Genomic DNA, 13,534 nt, shown 5'->3' with positions numbered 1-13,534 from the left:
CTTTGGGTTTACTATTATTGGCTAAGCTATTTCTTTCTAAAGTGAGAATGTTTTATTTGACTCTAGGTAATACTCAAATAAAGAAAATCGCAAGCAATCTTTTAGTTTAAAAGAGATATCAACCGATTGCAATATGGGGATTTTATATAGAACCCAGTTCATATAAACTAAAAAGTAACTAAAAAGTTCTATAAGACAATTGGGGAAATGTGAACCCTAACAGGACATTTGATGATATTAAGGAAATATTAGATTTTTTGAGATCATGGTATTTTGATTGTATCAGATATTAAAGTCCTTTTCTTACAGAGATACATACTGAAATATTTACAACATGATATGTCTGGGAATTGATTCCAAACAATGTAGACATGGAAATGGGTAGGGGTACTGATAAAACAAGAATGGCCATGTATTAATAAGCTCTGAAGCTGGACAATGAGTATATAGGGTTTATTTTATTCTCTCTCTCCCCCCCACCCCCGCCCCACATCTAGGTACACATGTACATACATATGCATTTAGATAAATAAATGATAGATAGATAGATAGATAGATAGATAGACATATAGACAGATCATAAGGATAAGTATATGTATCTATGCTTTTATTATTTGGGGAATTTTAAAATATATATAGAAGTAAAAAAACAACCAAAAAAAACCATAATAGTAATTCAATGATTATAGCAATTAAATATTTTTGTGTGGTAATGCCAGAATAAAATAATAAAGGTATACATAGTAAACTTTGATATCCTTATTCCCCACTTTCATAGTACTGCATGAAGAATAGACATCAGTAAAACACAATTTTATTTAGAACTCTACCCAAGGACATTTAATTGTGAAAGTAACAAGAGTCTCACCATATAAGATAGTCCCCCACATGGACTGCGAATAGAGTAAGGGTCTAAGTTATTCTATCCAGATGTTACATTTAAATAAATTCCTCTTTACCATCTTTCCTTCAACAAATATTCTTCATGGCCTACTATGTCCCTGAAACTGTCTACATGCTGGAGAGACGAAGATGAATTATGTGGTCTCTGTCCTGAGGGAGCTTACAGACTATGGGATCAAAGGTATTGAACAGATAAACAAATATATATATATAACTGTACTCATGATAAGTGCTATAAAGTAAATATCACAAGATATAAATGGGAACATACAACAAGGCCATGTGGTCTCCTCTGGGGGGTAGTGATGAGCAGCAAAAGGTTCCTAGAGGAAGACTTCCCTGAATCTTGCTCCTTATAGGAAATGGAAGCCACTGCAGGATTTTAAGTGGATATGATATGGTCAGTTTTTCATTTTTATAAACAACTAAAGTGTGCCCCTAGAACACAGAGGACAAGTACATGATCTTCCCTGGAGCCTGGCAGCCTGGGCTTGTTTCCCAGTTTTGCCACTTACTAGTTAGGTCATCTTCAGTCCACATCTTTAAAGCAGTAAAACAATAATGCCTCCTCTGAGGATTGCATTAAAAACTAAATAAAATCATCCACAGCAAGTGCTCACAAATATTACCAATTTTTAAGACAGAGAAGGAAGATGGGGAATTGGAGCAGTCTGGGAAGCTCAAAACGTTTGATTTGATGATGAAAGGAAAACCACGCTTGCTTCCCATTAAGTATGCCTTTTTTAAAACCAACAATTGACTTTTGAAAGTCTGTAAAATTATAGCCAATTTTTCAAAATAAAAGGAGTCCATTTTCAAACTGATGATTAATAACACTTCTAAAGAATCTATTTTATGTTCATGCGCTATACTCATTGCTCATTTACAAGAATATCAATTCATCTCAAGTGCATTAATAACATCAAAGTATTCAAACACAGCAACATTTCCCTAAATTCATCATCAGGTTCTGTCATGTCCATAGTCATAAAATTACAGCTTGGTTATGTTAGAAATTAGCCTGCAAGTTGACTCCTACTTAAATATCTCCTCGTGTATCATTCAATTTCAGATTTTTATCAATGCCCAGATTTTGCACTTATTCTTTCTTTATTAGCACTGTAAAGAAAAATATTTTAAACCCCACAAGCCTACTGTTCCTTGTTCATCCATCTTAGCTGCTGTGAACTTCATGACAAGGTAAAGAATTATGTTATATTATTGCCTTGTTGCTTAAAAACATTTGACAAATGTTAAAGCTGCTCTTCTAATAACTTGGCGGTGTTTAGAATTCTGTTTCCTCATTTCTGTTTTTCTGGTGTAATAAGCTTCAGTGTTGGCCTAATCACATATACTGTATCTAAAAATGAACAACAAAGATGAACTGTTCCGGTTACTACATCTGCCCCGCTTCCCTGGGTCAGCATCACGCCCACAGCGGTGGCTTCCCAGGAAAGAGCACCTCCCGGAAGTGAAGGGAGTTGGCTTCCAGGAGCCCGACTTTGCAACTGATACTTGTGCAGCTATGGACCAGGTTTAATTGCAAGCCCCATCCGTAATGTTTTTAGCCCTGCAAATGCTATGTAGGCAGAATACTGACTTTCTAGTACATCATAGCCCTACTCCCTCCCTGAAATCGTTTTTAAATGAAAAGACTTCATTTTTTTAATAGTTTTAGATTTACAGAAAAATTGACCAGATAGGGTGAATACTTTGATGTTATTAATGCACTTGAGATGAACTGATATTCTTGTAAATGAGCAATGAGCATAGCACACGAACATAAAATACATTCTTTAGAAGGGTATTCATATACCCCCTGTTATTACCCTATTTCATCTATTATTACTATACTAGTAGCCTTATGCACAAATCCGTGTGCCAGTAGCTCACCAGTAGCTCGCTGCCCCACCCTCCTGCTGATCTGTGATCTGGTTGTTACACTTCACTGCGTAATGACCATTTGCACATTACATCTTTATTATATAGGATTATATTAGTCTGGTGAATTTGTCATGCATAATGAACCAATATGGATACATTATTATTAACTGAAGTCCTTAGTTTACTTGAAATTGCTTACTTGTTGACTAGTGTCGTTTTTCTGTTCCAGGATCCCATCCATGATACTACATCACATGTAATCATCCGGTCTCCTTAGGTTCCTCTGGGCCATGACAGTTTCTCAGATTTTTCTTGCCTTTGATGACCTTGATGGTTTTGAGTAAGGTCAGATATTGTCAAATGCTCATCTATTGGAATTTGGCCGATGTTTTTCTTTTAAACAGACTGGAAGTACAGGTTTTTGGGAGGAAAATTGCAGAAGTGAAGTGCCATTCTCATCATATTATATCAAGGGTACATACAATCAACGTGATTTATGACTGTTCATATCAACCTGATCACTTGGCTGAAGTCGTATTTGTCAGACTTTCTCATTGTAAAATTAGTCATTTTTCCTCCTTTCCACACTGTGTACTTTAGAAACAACTATGTGCAGCACACACTTATGGAGTAGGTCATTATTCTCCTAGAAGTGAAATATCAGCATAAATTATTTGGAATTCTTCTACGTGGGATATTTGTCTCTTCTCCACCTTTATTAATGGATTCTATTGCTTAATTATATCAGCATGGACTCATGGAAATTTATTTTATACTTTGGGTTATAATCCAATTCTACTTTCTTTTGTTGTTCAACTTGTTCTAGCATTTGCTATTTGAAGCTTTTTCCATTGGATCCTGTTCTCTTTTGACATACGCAATGCAGGTACGTGGGTTGGAGAGGGTGGGTAGCACTCTTACTTGCTGGCACTATAAGATGCTCAAGACTTAAATTTTACATTTCCCCAGGCCTAGAATCATCCATTTCTCCAAGAGCCTGGTTCCTTTTATTGGAGAATGGTATTTGAAACTAAGATCCAGGTCCTAGGTAATCTCATTGCTACTGGGATAGTGTGTTTTCTTTTGTTTTTCAGTTCTCTCAGCTGACAGAGTCTCCCTTTAATTTTGCATCTGAACTGCGCTGTATATTTAGTTACTGCTGTAGCCATTGAAGACATTTTGAGTTTTTCTGACCCAGGATCTAGATTACCTCTAGGGTGCCTTCTAACTCTAATAGCCCTGTTAGGATCTCATCAGTCAAGGAAATGATGGCCAATTATGGGCCCAAATGGGAATATAAGAAATAAAAATGGGGAATTTCAGGACAAGGTTTTTATAGGCTCTACCCAATCATGCACCCTGGGTTCATTCACTGCAATGACTCTAATATATATTTCTTCTCTTATCTATATTTCACCCTGGTCCAGATCTACCTCATCTCGACAGAACTTGCTAATGCAGGATTTTTCAACCTTTATACTATTGACATTTTGATCTGAATCATTCTTTGTTGGGGGGTGAGGGGGAGGGTTGACTTGTGCAATGTAGGACAATTCAACCATCTATTTTGGTGTGACAACCAAAATTATTTCCAGACATTGCCAAATGTTCTCTCCGGGGCCAAATCACCCCGGGGTTGAGAAGCACTGCCTTAATATGCAAAGTTAAATTTTCAGAACCTGCTGTCAACCATCCACCTGGCTGCCTGGACAGACATGTTCCCTGGGAATGGAGCCTGCACCACAATGAGCACTGTCCTGCATTAGCTCCAACAGCCTGCCTTGCCCCTTATCATCTCCGGCACTACCTTGGCCAATGGATGAAAAGGCCCTGGCTGTGAACGGCTCAGTGTCTCTACCCTTTTTGGTATTTGTCATACAGAACCATGTGCTATTATCTTTTCACTTCAATGCTTCTATCTCTACATCTAACCTGCAAACACTTCAAAGTCAATGACTATAATTTAAGCTCCTCTTTATTTCCAACATGTCTGGAAATGGCTACAATATGTAATTGTTGGTTCACTGATCCTTTTTCAACTCTGTACATTAAGGAATCTCAGTACATCAAAAGAATTTTGGAGGGGAAAGCAATAATAATTGGGAACAAGAGCAAAGCAAGTTTAAGTTATCTTCTTTGCCAAGTTAACAATATTACTTTAATGGGTAATAAGCTTTTATTATTCTGGGTCCCTACTCAAAGGTTTATAAGGAACATTTGGGGAATTAATTTTCCCCTAAATTGATTTTTAAGCTTTTCTATAACCTTTACATCTTGATTATGGCAAAGTTCTTTTGTGTAACTATGGTGCTAGTGGAACAAACATTTAAAGACTTTTTATATTGTTTCTTTATATTCTGGTCTACTGAATTTTAGTGATATCATCTCTACATACAATAGGCATCTTTTCTGGTCTTCCCAGCACCTACACCTGCTTCTGACATCATCTCTACCCTCCTTTAGGGAAATACTCTCCCCACCCCATTCCAGATGTGACTTGGACAATGTCTCAGTGTTCTACTTTTAACCACGTAGAGTGACCACACAGGCATGGCTAATCAACCCTGTTATTACATAGCAAAGTCTTTTTTTTTACATGATCAATTGAATGTTTGAATTTAATTTTGCTCTTCCCTGAAGATCCCAATAAAATGAGAAAGACATGACAAAAAAATTTCACAAAATCAAGTTGCATAAGCTCTTTAACTGTAACAAGTTCAATTTCTTTTTTTTGTTTGTTTTTACACATATTTTATCATACTATATGTCCTGTTCTGCTTTATGCTTTTTAGCATAAATTATATTGTGGCTATCTTTATGCTAATAATAATATTGATATAACTTATTGTTTTTTTAATTTTTTTAAAAAAAATTCTTTATTGATTAAGGTATTACATATATGTCCTTACCCCCCCATTGTGCCCACACACCCCCCTCATGCCCTCACCCCCCTGTTGTCTGCGTCCACTGGTTAGGCTTATATGCATGCATACAAGTCCTTTGGTTGATCTCATCTCCTTACCCCCACCCTCCCTTGCCTTTCCTCTGAGGTTTGACAGTCTGATCAATGCTTCTCTGTCTCTGGATCTGATTTTGTTCATCAGTTTATGTTGTTCATTATATTCCACAAGTGAGTGAGATTATGTGATATTTATCTTTCTCTGACTGGCCTATTTCGCTTAGCATAATGCCCTCCAGTTCCATCCATGTAGTTGCAAGTGGTAAGAATTCCTTCTTTTTTAACCACAGCATAGAATTCCATTGTATAGATCAGTGATGGCAAACCTATGACACGCGTGTCAGAGGTGACACGTGAACTCATTTTTTGGTTGATTTTTCTTTGTTAAACGGCATTTAAATATATAAAATAAATATCAAAAATATAAGTCTTGGTTTTACTATAGTTGCAAATATCAAAAAATTTATATATGTGACACGGCACCAGAGTTAAGTTAGGGTTTTTCAAAATGCTGACACGCCGAGCTCAAAAGGTTAGCCATCACTGGGTATAGATGTACCACAGTTTTCTAATCCATTCATTTGGTCATGGGCACTTAGGCTCTTTCCAAATCTTAGCTATTGTAAACTGTCCTGCTATGAACATAGGGGTGCATATATCCTTTCTAATTGGTGTTTCTAGGTTCTTGGAATATATTCCTAGAAGTGGGATCACTGGGTCAAATGAGAGTTCCATTTTTAGTTTTTTGAGGAAACTCCATACTGTTTTCCACAGAGGCTGCACCAGTCTGCATTCCCACCAGCAGTGCACAAGGGTTCCTTTTTCACCGCATCCTCAACCAGCACTTGCTGTTTGTTGATTTGTTCATAATAGCCATTCTGACAGGTGTGAGATGATACCGCAGTGTCATTTTAATTTGCATCTCTCAGATGATTAGTGACTTTGAGCATGTTTTCATATGTCTCTTGTCCTTCCTTATGTCTTCTTTAGAAAAGTATCTATTTAGGTCCATTGCCCATTTTTTGACTGGGTTGTTCATCTTCGTTTTGTTAAATTGTATGAGTTCTCTATAAATGTTGGAGATTAAACCCTTATTGGTGATAACATTGGAAAATATGTTCTCCCATGCAGTGGGCTTTCTTATTGTTTTGTTGATGGTTTCTTTGCTGTACAAAAGCTTTTTATTTTGATGTAGTCCCATTTGCTTATTTTCTCTTTAGTTTCCATTGCCCTAGGAGCTGTATCAGTAAAGATATTGCTTCGGCATATGTGTGAGATCTTGTTGCCTGTGGATTCCTCTAATATTTTTATGGTTTCCTGCCTTATGTTTAAGTCCTTTATCCATTTTGAGTTTATTTTTGTGTATGGTGTAAGTTGGTGGTCTAGTTTCTTTTTCTTTTTCTTTCTTTTTTTTTTTTTTTTGCACGTATCTGTTCAATTTTCCCAACACCATTTATTGAAGAGACTGTCTTGACTCCATTGTATGTTCTTGCCTCCTTTGTCAAATATTAATTGAGCATAGTGGTTTGGGTCGATTTCTGGATTCTCTATTCTATTCCATTAATCTATATGTCTGTTCTTGTGCCAGTACCAGGCCAAAATCTCCTTCCAACAAATAAGCCCTCCAGGGGTGTTCAGAACTAATCCCAGGACAGAAGTTCTCTTTTTTGTTACCAATAAGAGAAGTGTAACCTAGGATTGCTATTGACTTCATCCTGCTTTCCAAATTTAGGAAGAATGCCTCTAAAACAGAAAGAAGCAGAGATGGTTACAATTGTGTCCCCAGTTTGAGGCCTATGCTCATCCTCAGGAATCCATCTCAATATCTCTGGTGATTCTATTACTTTTCACAATGATCTGTTGCCCTCCATACTAGAGGACTCTACATCCTCCAGTGGTCATGTTGCTTGCAGTACTGAAGCATAGTAACCTCTATTTTGTAAAAACTGCTGTTTGAAATGTCCACTCGACATAGACAGTCCTTTGTTAAGGGAATTAATTCTGCTATTATTGGCTTCTGTAAAACGTGCTCGCCCAACTGTCTGACCTTGCAAGCCGCTCCACTGCCGACCCTAGCTACCCCCATACCAGGTGCCTTTTAGTTATCTGTATTCAAGGCTACTGAACTGTGTTGTACTCAAGGCTACAGGCTTCCTGCAAGATATCTGCTAAGCATACATAGGGCTCTTTTGAAAACTTGCAAAAGGGACCGGAAGCCCCATATTTAGGAGACAAAGACATTAGAAAAGTATAAAGGGAAAACTTCCTCCATGTTGCTTTGCTCAGACTCTGGAAGCAATATTCCTCTGAGCCCGCTAGCGTAATAAAAGACTCCAAATTAATTTGGCTTATTGAGGCATCTTATGTTCAGCTCGCTGATTTACAATAGAACAGTACTTCCTTATGAGAGGTGATACTTCCTTCACTCATTAACATCAAGCTTGGCCTCTTGGCTTGCTTTTTATGATACATCCAAGCAGGAACTTTAAGAACCACCACCTGGTTATATGTTTATTTTTTTTCTTCTGCCACAAGATTGAGATAGGAGATCCCCAGGTCCCAGAATAAGAATATAGATGGAGCAGAGCCACAACCAGAATGTGACATGAACAAAAAACCGTCCTTTGTTATTGTACAATAGAAGTTCCTTCTAATAAATCCATCTCTTTCCTCTCCTCTCCTTCCCTCTTTCTTCCCCTCTCCTTCTCCCTTCCTTCTATCTTTCCCAGAAGATGGTTTCACTAGGTTTCTATCCTTGTAACTGGAAGAATTTTGACTAATTACCATATGATTAATATATATTATTTAATCCATAACTAAAATATGTAATTTATCAACACATTTACAAAACAAATTACCAAACTCAATGTGTATAAACAAGTATACATTGAATTAATCTATCCCAGAAATGTCTACTAAAAAATTATTTTCAACATTAAACATATGCTCAGAGATGCTAAACAAGTTTTCACAGTAACACTAATTTGTTCTCTAAACAGTCATATTTACAATATAGCTAATATTTGTTTTAAGCCTCTTGTCATCAACTACAATAATTATAATCTCAGCTTCTTTAATAATCTTTTCAATGAATTTTCACTGTTAATGTTTCTTTTTACAGTTAATAAAGTCAAATTAACAATTTAAGAAGTGTTCATTTTACTTTGGACATGTAATAGTATGTGTTTTATGTTAAAATTATAGTAACATTTTCGCACGTGTTTAAAGTAAAATGACTAAAGGTTTCTATTTCCATTAGCTAATGACTAGTGCATATCCACATCTAGTTCTGCTCTTCTTCTAATAAACACAAGAAGACCATTTTCTCCCAAGTCTTTCCATTACAGCTAAATGAGCAGTTCTGGCTCCATGGTTTTCAACTGAGAGCAATTTTGCTTCCTCCTTACCCCCCCACCACCAGGGGACATGTCTAAAGGTACCTTTGCTTATCACAGCTGTCGGAGGTCTACTGGCATGTGGTGTGAAGAAGCCAGGGATGCTGCTATATATTCCCACCATGCACAGGACAGTCAGTCGACAATAAAGAATTAGTCAGCTCGGCTTTTTAGCAAGATTGAAATCATGGCAGGTCCAAAAGCTGATGCCCAATTCCAGTTCACTGGTATCAAAAAGTATTTCAACTCTTATACTATCACAGGTAGAATGAATTGTGTAATGGCCACACATGGAAGCATTGCTTTGCTGGTTTTATACTTCAAGTTAAGGTCCAAAAAAACTTCAGCTGTGAAAGCAACATGAAAAGATTATAAACTGTACCTCATCTGTTAATTTCCCATGCCTGGTGAAGCTAATGTCAACTCATCATGTGATACTCAATTTATATAATAAATTATGAACCTGGAAAAAAAAAGAATTAGTCAGCCTAACATACCATAGTGCCCAGGTTGATAAAGCCAGTTTTAGGCACTGAACTGTAAGTGGAAGTAATATAGACCACTTCCTACCTGTGGCCTTCAATAGCCTATCTTCTCTTTATATATATATATATATATATATATATATATATATATATATATATATATATTTTATTGATTTTTTACAGAGAGGAAGGGAGAGGGATAGAGAGTTAGAAATATCGATGAGAGAGAAACATCGATCAGCTGCCTCCTGCACACCCCCTACTGGGGATGTGCCCGCAACCCAGGTACATGCCCTTGACCGGAATCGAACCTGGGACCTTTCAGTCCGCAGGCCGATGCTCTATCCACTGAGCCAAACCGGTTTTGGCGCCTATCTTCTCTTTAAGAACCAACCATGGAAGCCAGGTGCTGAAATGGAAGGACCACCAGAAGCAAATGGCCCGTGTTTCTGGGTCACCACAGGGAAAGGAGCTTTCCTAGAGAGTTGCCTGAGCCGAAACAGTTTTTGGAATCATTACACAAATCTATTTTCATCTTTAACCTTTGTCGTATATCTTAAACAGGATTCTAGGGCTCATTTGTTACTGCAGCACAATCCATCCTGTCCTAAGACAGCTAGTTTAACCAATTTTCACTTACGTGCCCATGAACGTACTACATTTTTTAAATGCCAGTTCATATCATCTGAACAACATCAAGTAGCTTTCAAGACTAATTTATTTTCAGGCAAATACCTTTGACTATTCCACCCATTAGTATATGCTGGAGATGGAGATGACGTTACTCAAGAAAAAAAACAAGATTTGAAGAATGTATTTTAAGGGCCAGCGAGCAGTCCCTTCAATAATCTTCAGAATGTGAAACGCGATTGTGTGTGAGTATGGAAAGCAGAGATCAGGTCTGAAAATGAAACTGAAAAACAATAATTTCCAGGGGGTGTAGACTGTTTTTATCCACATGTCAAAAGAATGTAAAATAAGAGGTTTGAAAATGATTTTCTCCCTCAACAGAGTAGAGACTATGCTTCATTTCACAGCTGCCTAGCTACAACAAGGGAGATGTGTTTGTAACACAGTGGATGGTGGCTTAGAAAAGAAATGCAATAAAATCTATGCCAGAGCCAAGAATAAAATCTGGAGAAAATGCCTTTAGTTAATCGCCCTAATCACTCCTCCTCCTGTGTACCAGAGAAGGGCTCACCTTTGAGCTCAGTTTTATGACTATTGATTATTTAAATTATCCAGGAGAAGTGCTGTAATGCTAAGCCCACACCCCTAGTTTTAACTTGAAGACAAGAGCTACCTTTTTTTAATGCTTTCCACTTTTTCCCTTCTCAGTTGAACGCATCATAATAATTTGTAAGGCTTTCAATTCACGCTTCAAAGTTTTTAACGACCATTGTATTATAAGACATAAAATTGTTTGAAAAGGAACAAAAATGAAACAAGAAATGTAAGTCCCACTGTGATGATGCCATTGTGCAAAATATGGACAATGGTGATACTGCAGCAACTGAGTATGTAACTCCTCTATGGAGACATTTATTGCCAAGAAGGCAAATAAAACCAGAACTCATACATATCATTTTTAATCAGAAATTAATTCTACATGAGCATATCTCATGGCTAGAGATCATTTTGATCTAGCAAAGGAGAAAAATTCCTTGTCAAATACTTTTGACCTTGTGATGATGATCATTTCTCTAACACGGGGCTGTGGAAATGAGGCTGTATGATGTTCTGGGGAGTCACTTGCCTGGTACCTCTGGGATTCAAATCATGATACTAAAGAATTTTAAAAACCCCAAATGCTTATACAAATATTGTGGAGTCTCAGACAGGCTCCACCACAAAACACTAGGATTTCAGTATCACCTAGAGAGGGGAAGAGGAGAAATCCACATGTGAGACCCTTCGATACTCAACTCTGTTGTAAGAGTAGCCAATAAATTGATATATTTTGTTTAGGGTTATGTAGAGAAGTCCCCTTATGCCCACAGGCTAAGGACGGTCAATAGAGAGGATGGGAGATAGACCAATAGGAACGTAAATGACCAGACTGTCTCCCAATGATGCCCAGAGGGGAATGACAATCCAGTAGCTGGCAGTACAGGAAGGATGATAGAGAATCACAAGGGAGTCATCGGTGCCTGGGCCTCATAGCTGGAATTCAGGGTTGGGTTCCAGGCGCTACAGGAAACTGCAGTGCTAGAGACACAGAGACACAAACCCAACCCCACGACCTGGGCTGCCTCAACAGAAGGATGCACTGGTTGTCCAGGCACAGAGATTACCAGGACAGTGTCTGTCATAATTATATCACATTCTACTTCCTGGTGGAACTAAATCTCCCAATTTGCCCTTTGGCTGAATCAGAATTGGTATCAAGGTCAGGAGTAAGGAATGTTTGCTGCTATTCACTTCACAGTCAAGGAAAGGAAATGCTTGAAAAAACATAAAGAGCCTGGCCAGCCTGGCTCAGTGGTTGAGCATCAATCTATGAACCAGAAGGTCATGGTTCAATTCCCAGTCAGGGCACATGCCTTGGTTGCAGGTTCAATTCCTGATGTGGGGCATGCAGGAGGCAGCCAATCAATGATTTTCTCTCATCATTGATGTTTTTCTCTCCTCTCTCTCTCTCTTTCTCTCTCTCTCTCCCCTTCCTCTCTGAAGTCAATAGAAATATATTTTTAATAAAAAACACAAAGAATAACTAATATATATATTTTTGTTTACATTACATTTAAAAAATGCTTCTGTACTTTCCTTGAAAGTACTAATGTAATCTCCTTCTAATCTAAATTCAATACATAAACATTTTAGCACTGAGCATAAATGAGGTCAGTATTATTATTTCACTTTGACAGTATATAAGAAATTAGATATTCAAGGGTTAAAATTAAAAGAAAATACTCTTGTTTAAAATTGTTACATAGTTAGAAACCAAAATAAATATAGAAATCAGTTTGTTCAAAGTGTACAATAATTCATCATTGTATAAAACATGTTATATTACATGACCTTTATCTTCTGACTGCATTTAAATTGTACCCACCGGTGCCTTCGCTGGAGTGTGAAAATGGATAGTGCATACCATTCATCTTTATTACTCTTCCAGTTACGTGACTCAGTAGGTACCCCTTCGAATAATGGTCTCCAATGGAATACATTCAAACCGAGGCTGTGACATTGATGAAAGACATTAGCTTTATGATCAGTAAGTTATTGACAGTAGGTTTACTGTACTGAAAACTATGGCTATTCTAACCACGTTTGATCAATAAAGCCATAAAGTTATTTATAAGTACAAAGCCCCCCAGGGCTTCAGGAATTCAGTTTAATTTATTAAATAGAGAAAAAAAAGGTCCCAAGAAAGTGATGGTGAGTATAATTCTAAAATACTTTTATCAAACTGCAGCAATAGACCTTTGTGCAATTGATTGAAGTTGGGTTATTTTAACCAAGCAGGAGCTCTCTGGTTTCTCAGAGTCACAACCACTTCTTGATTCTGAGGTCTGTGTTGTTTGCTGTTTGTTACTCAGTGTGTGTTATTAAACTCAGCCGGCCCAGTACCCACAGTTTGCCCCTGCTATCTATCCTTGACCGAAGAAAGATCCTGCTTTGTTTTGCAAGTGTTCTTTCATAGTCCTTGATGTCTCTCACATGTCTTGCAAAGCTTTGGTAAAGGACACATGGAGCTATGACAAAAGCAGAGGACACTCACCTAGCCAGCCAGACCAACCGCCTCAATCCACACTGTCAAAGGGAACAGCGACTACACTTCAGATCACCCTTTATTCGTGTTTCATGTGCAAATACCCATGAAATCAATATGCTATTTTAAAATGCCTAGAGTGATTTCCACTATATATTTTTTAAACGCCAAATGTATCAAGAACCAGTTATTC

General features: G+C 37.5%; 1 pseudogene; it reads left to right on the top strand.

Moving 5' to 3' along the window:
- The first annotated feature begins 9,312 nt into the window (after window positions 1-9,312).
- Window positions 9,313-9,602, top strand: LOC139002305 (ATP synthase membrane subunit K, mitochondrial pseudogene; annotated as a pseudogene).
- The last annotated feature ends 3,932 nt before the right edge of the window (window positions 9,603-13,534 follow it).

The sequence above is a fragment of the Myotis yumanensis genome, unplaced genomic scaffold (assembly GCF_028538775.1).
Source record: "Myotis yumanensis isolate MYYU_CA2020_CCGP unplaced genomic scaffold, mMyoYum1.0.hap1 SCAF_2, whole genome shotgun sequence".
Lineage (NCBI taxonomy): Eukaryota > Metazoa > Chordata > Mammalia > Chiroptera > Vespertilionidae > Myotis > Myotis yumanensis.
This window is presented reverse-complemented; position numbering and strand designations above follow the sequence as displayed.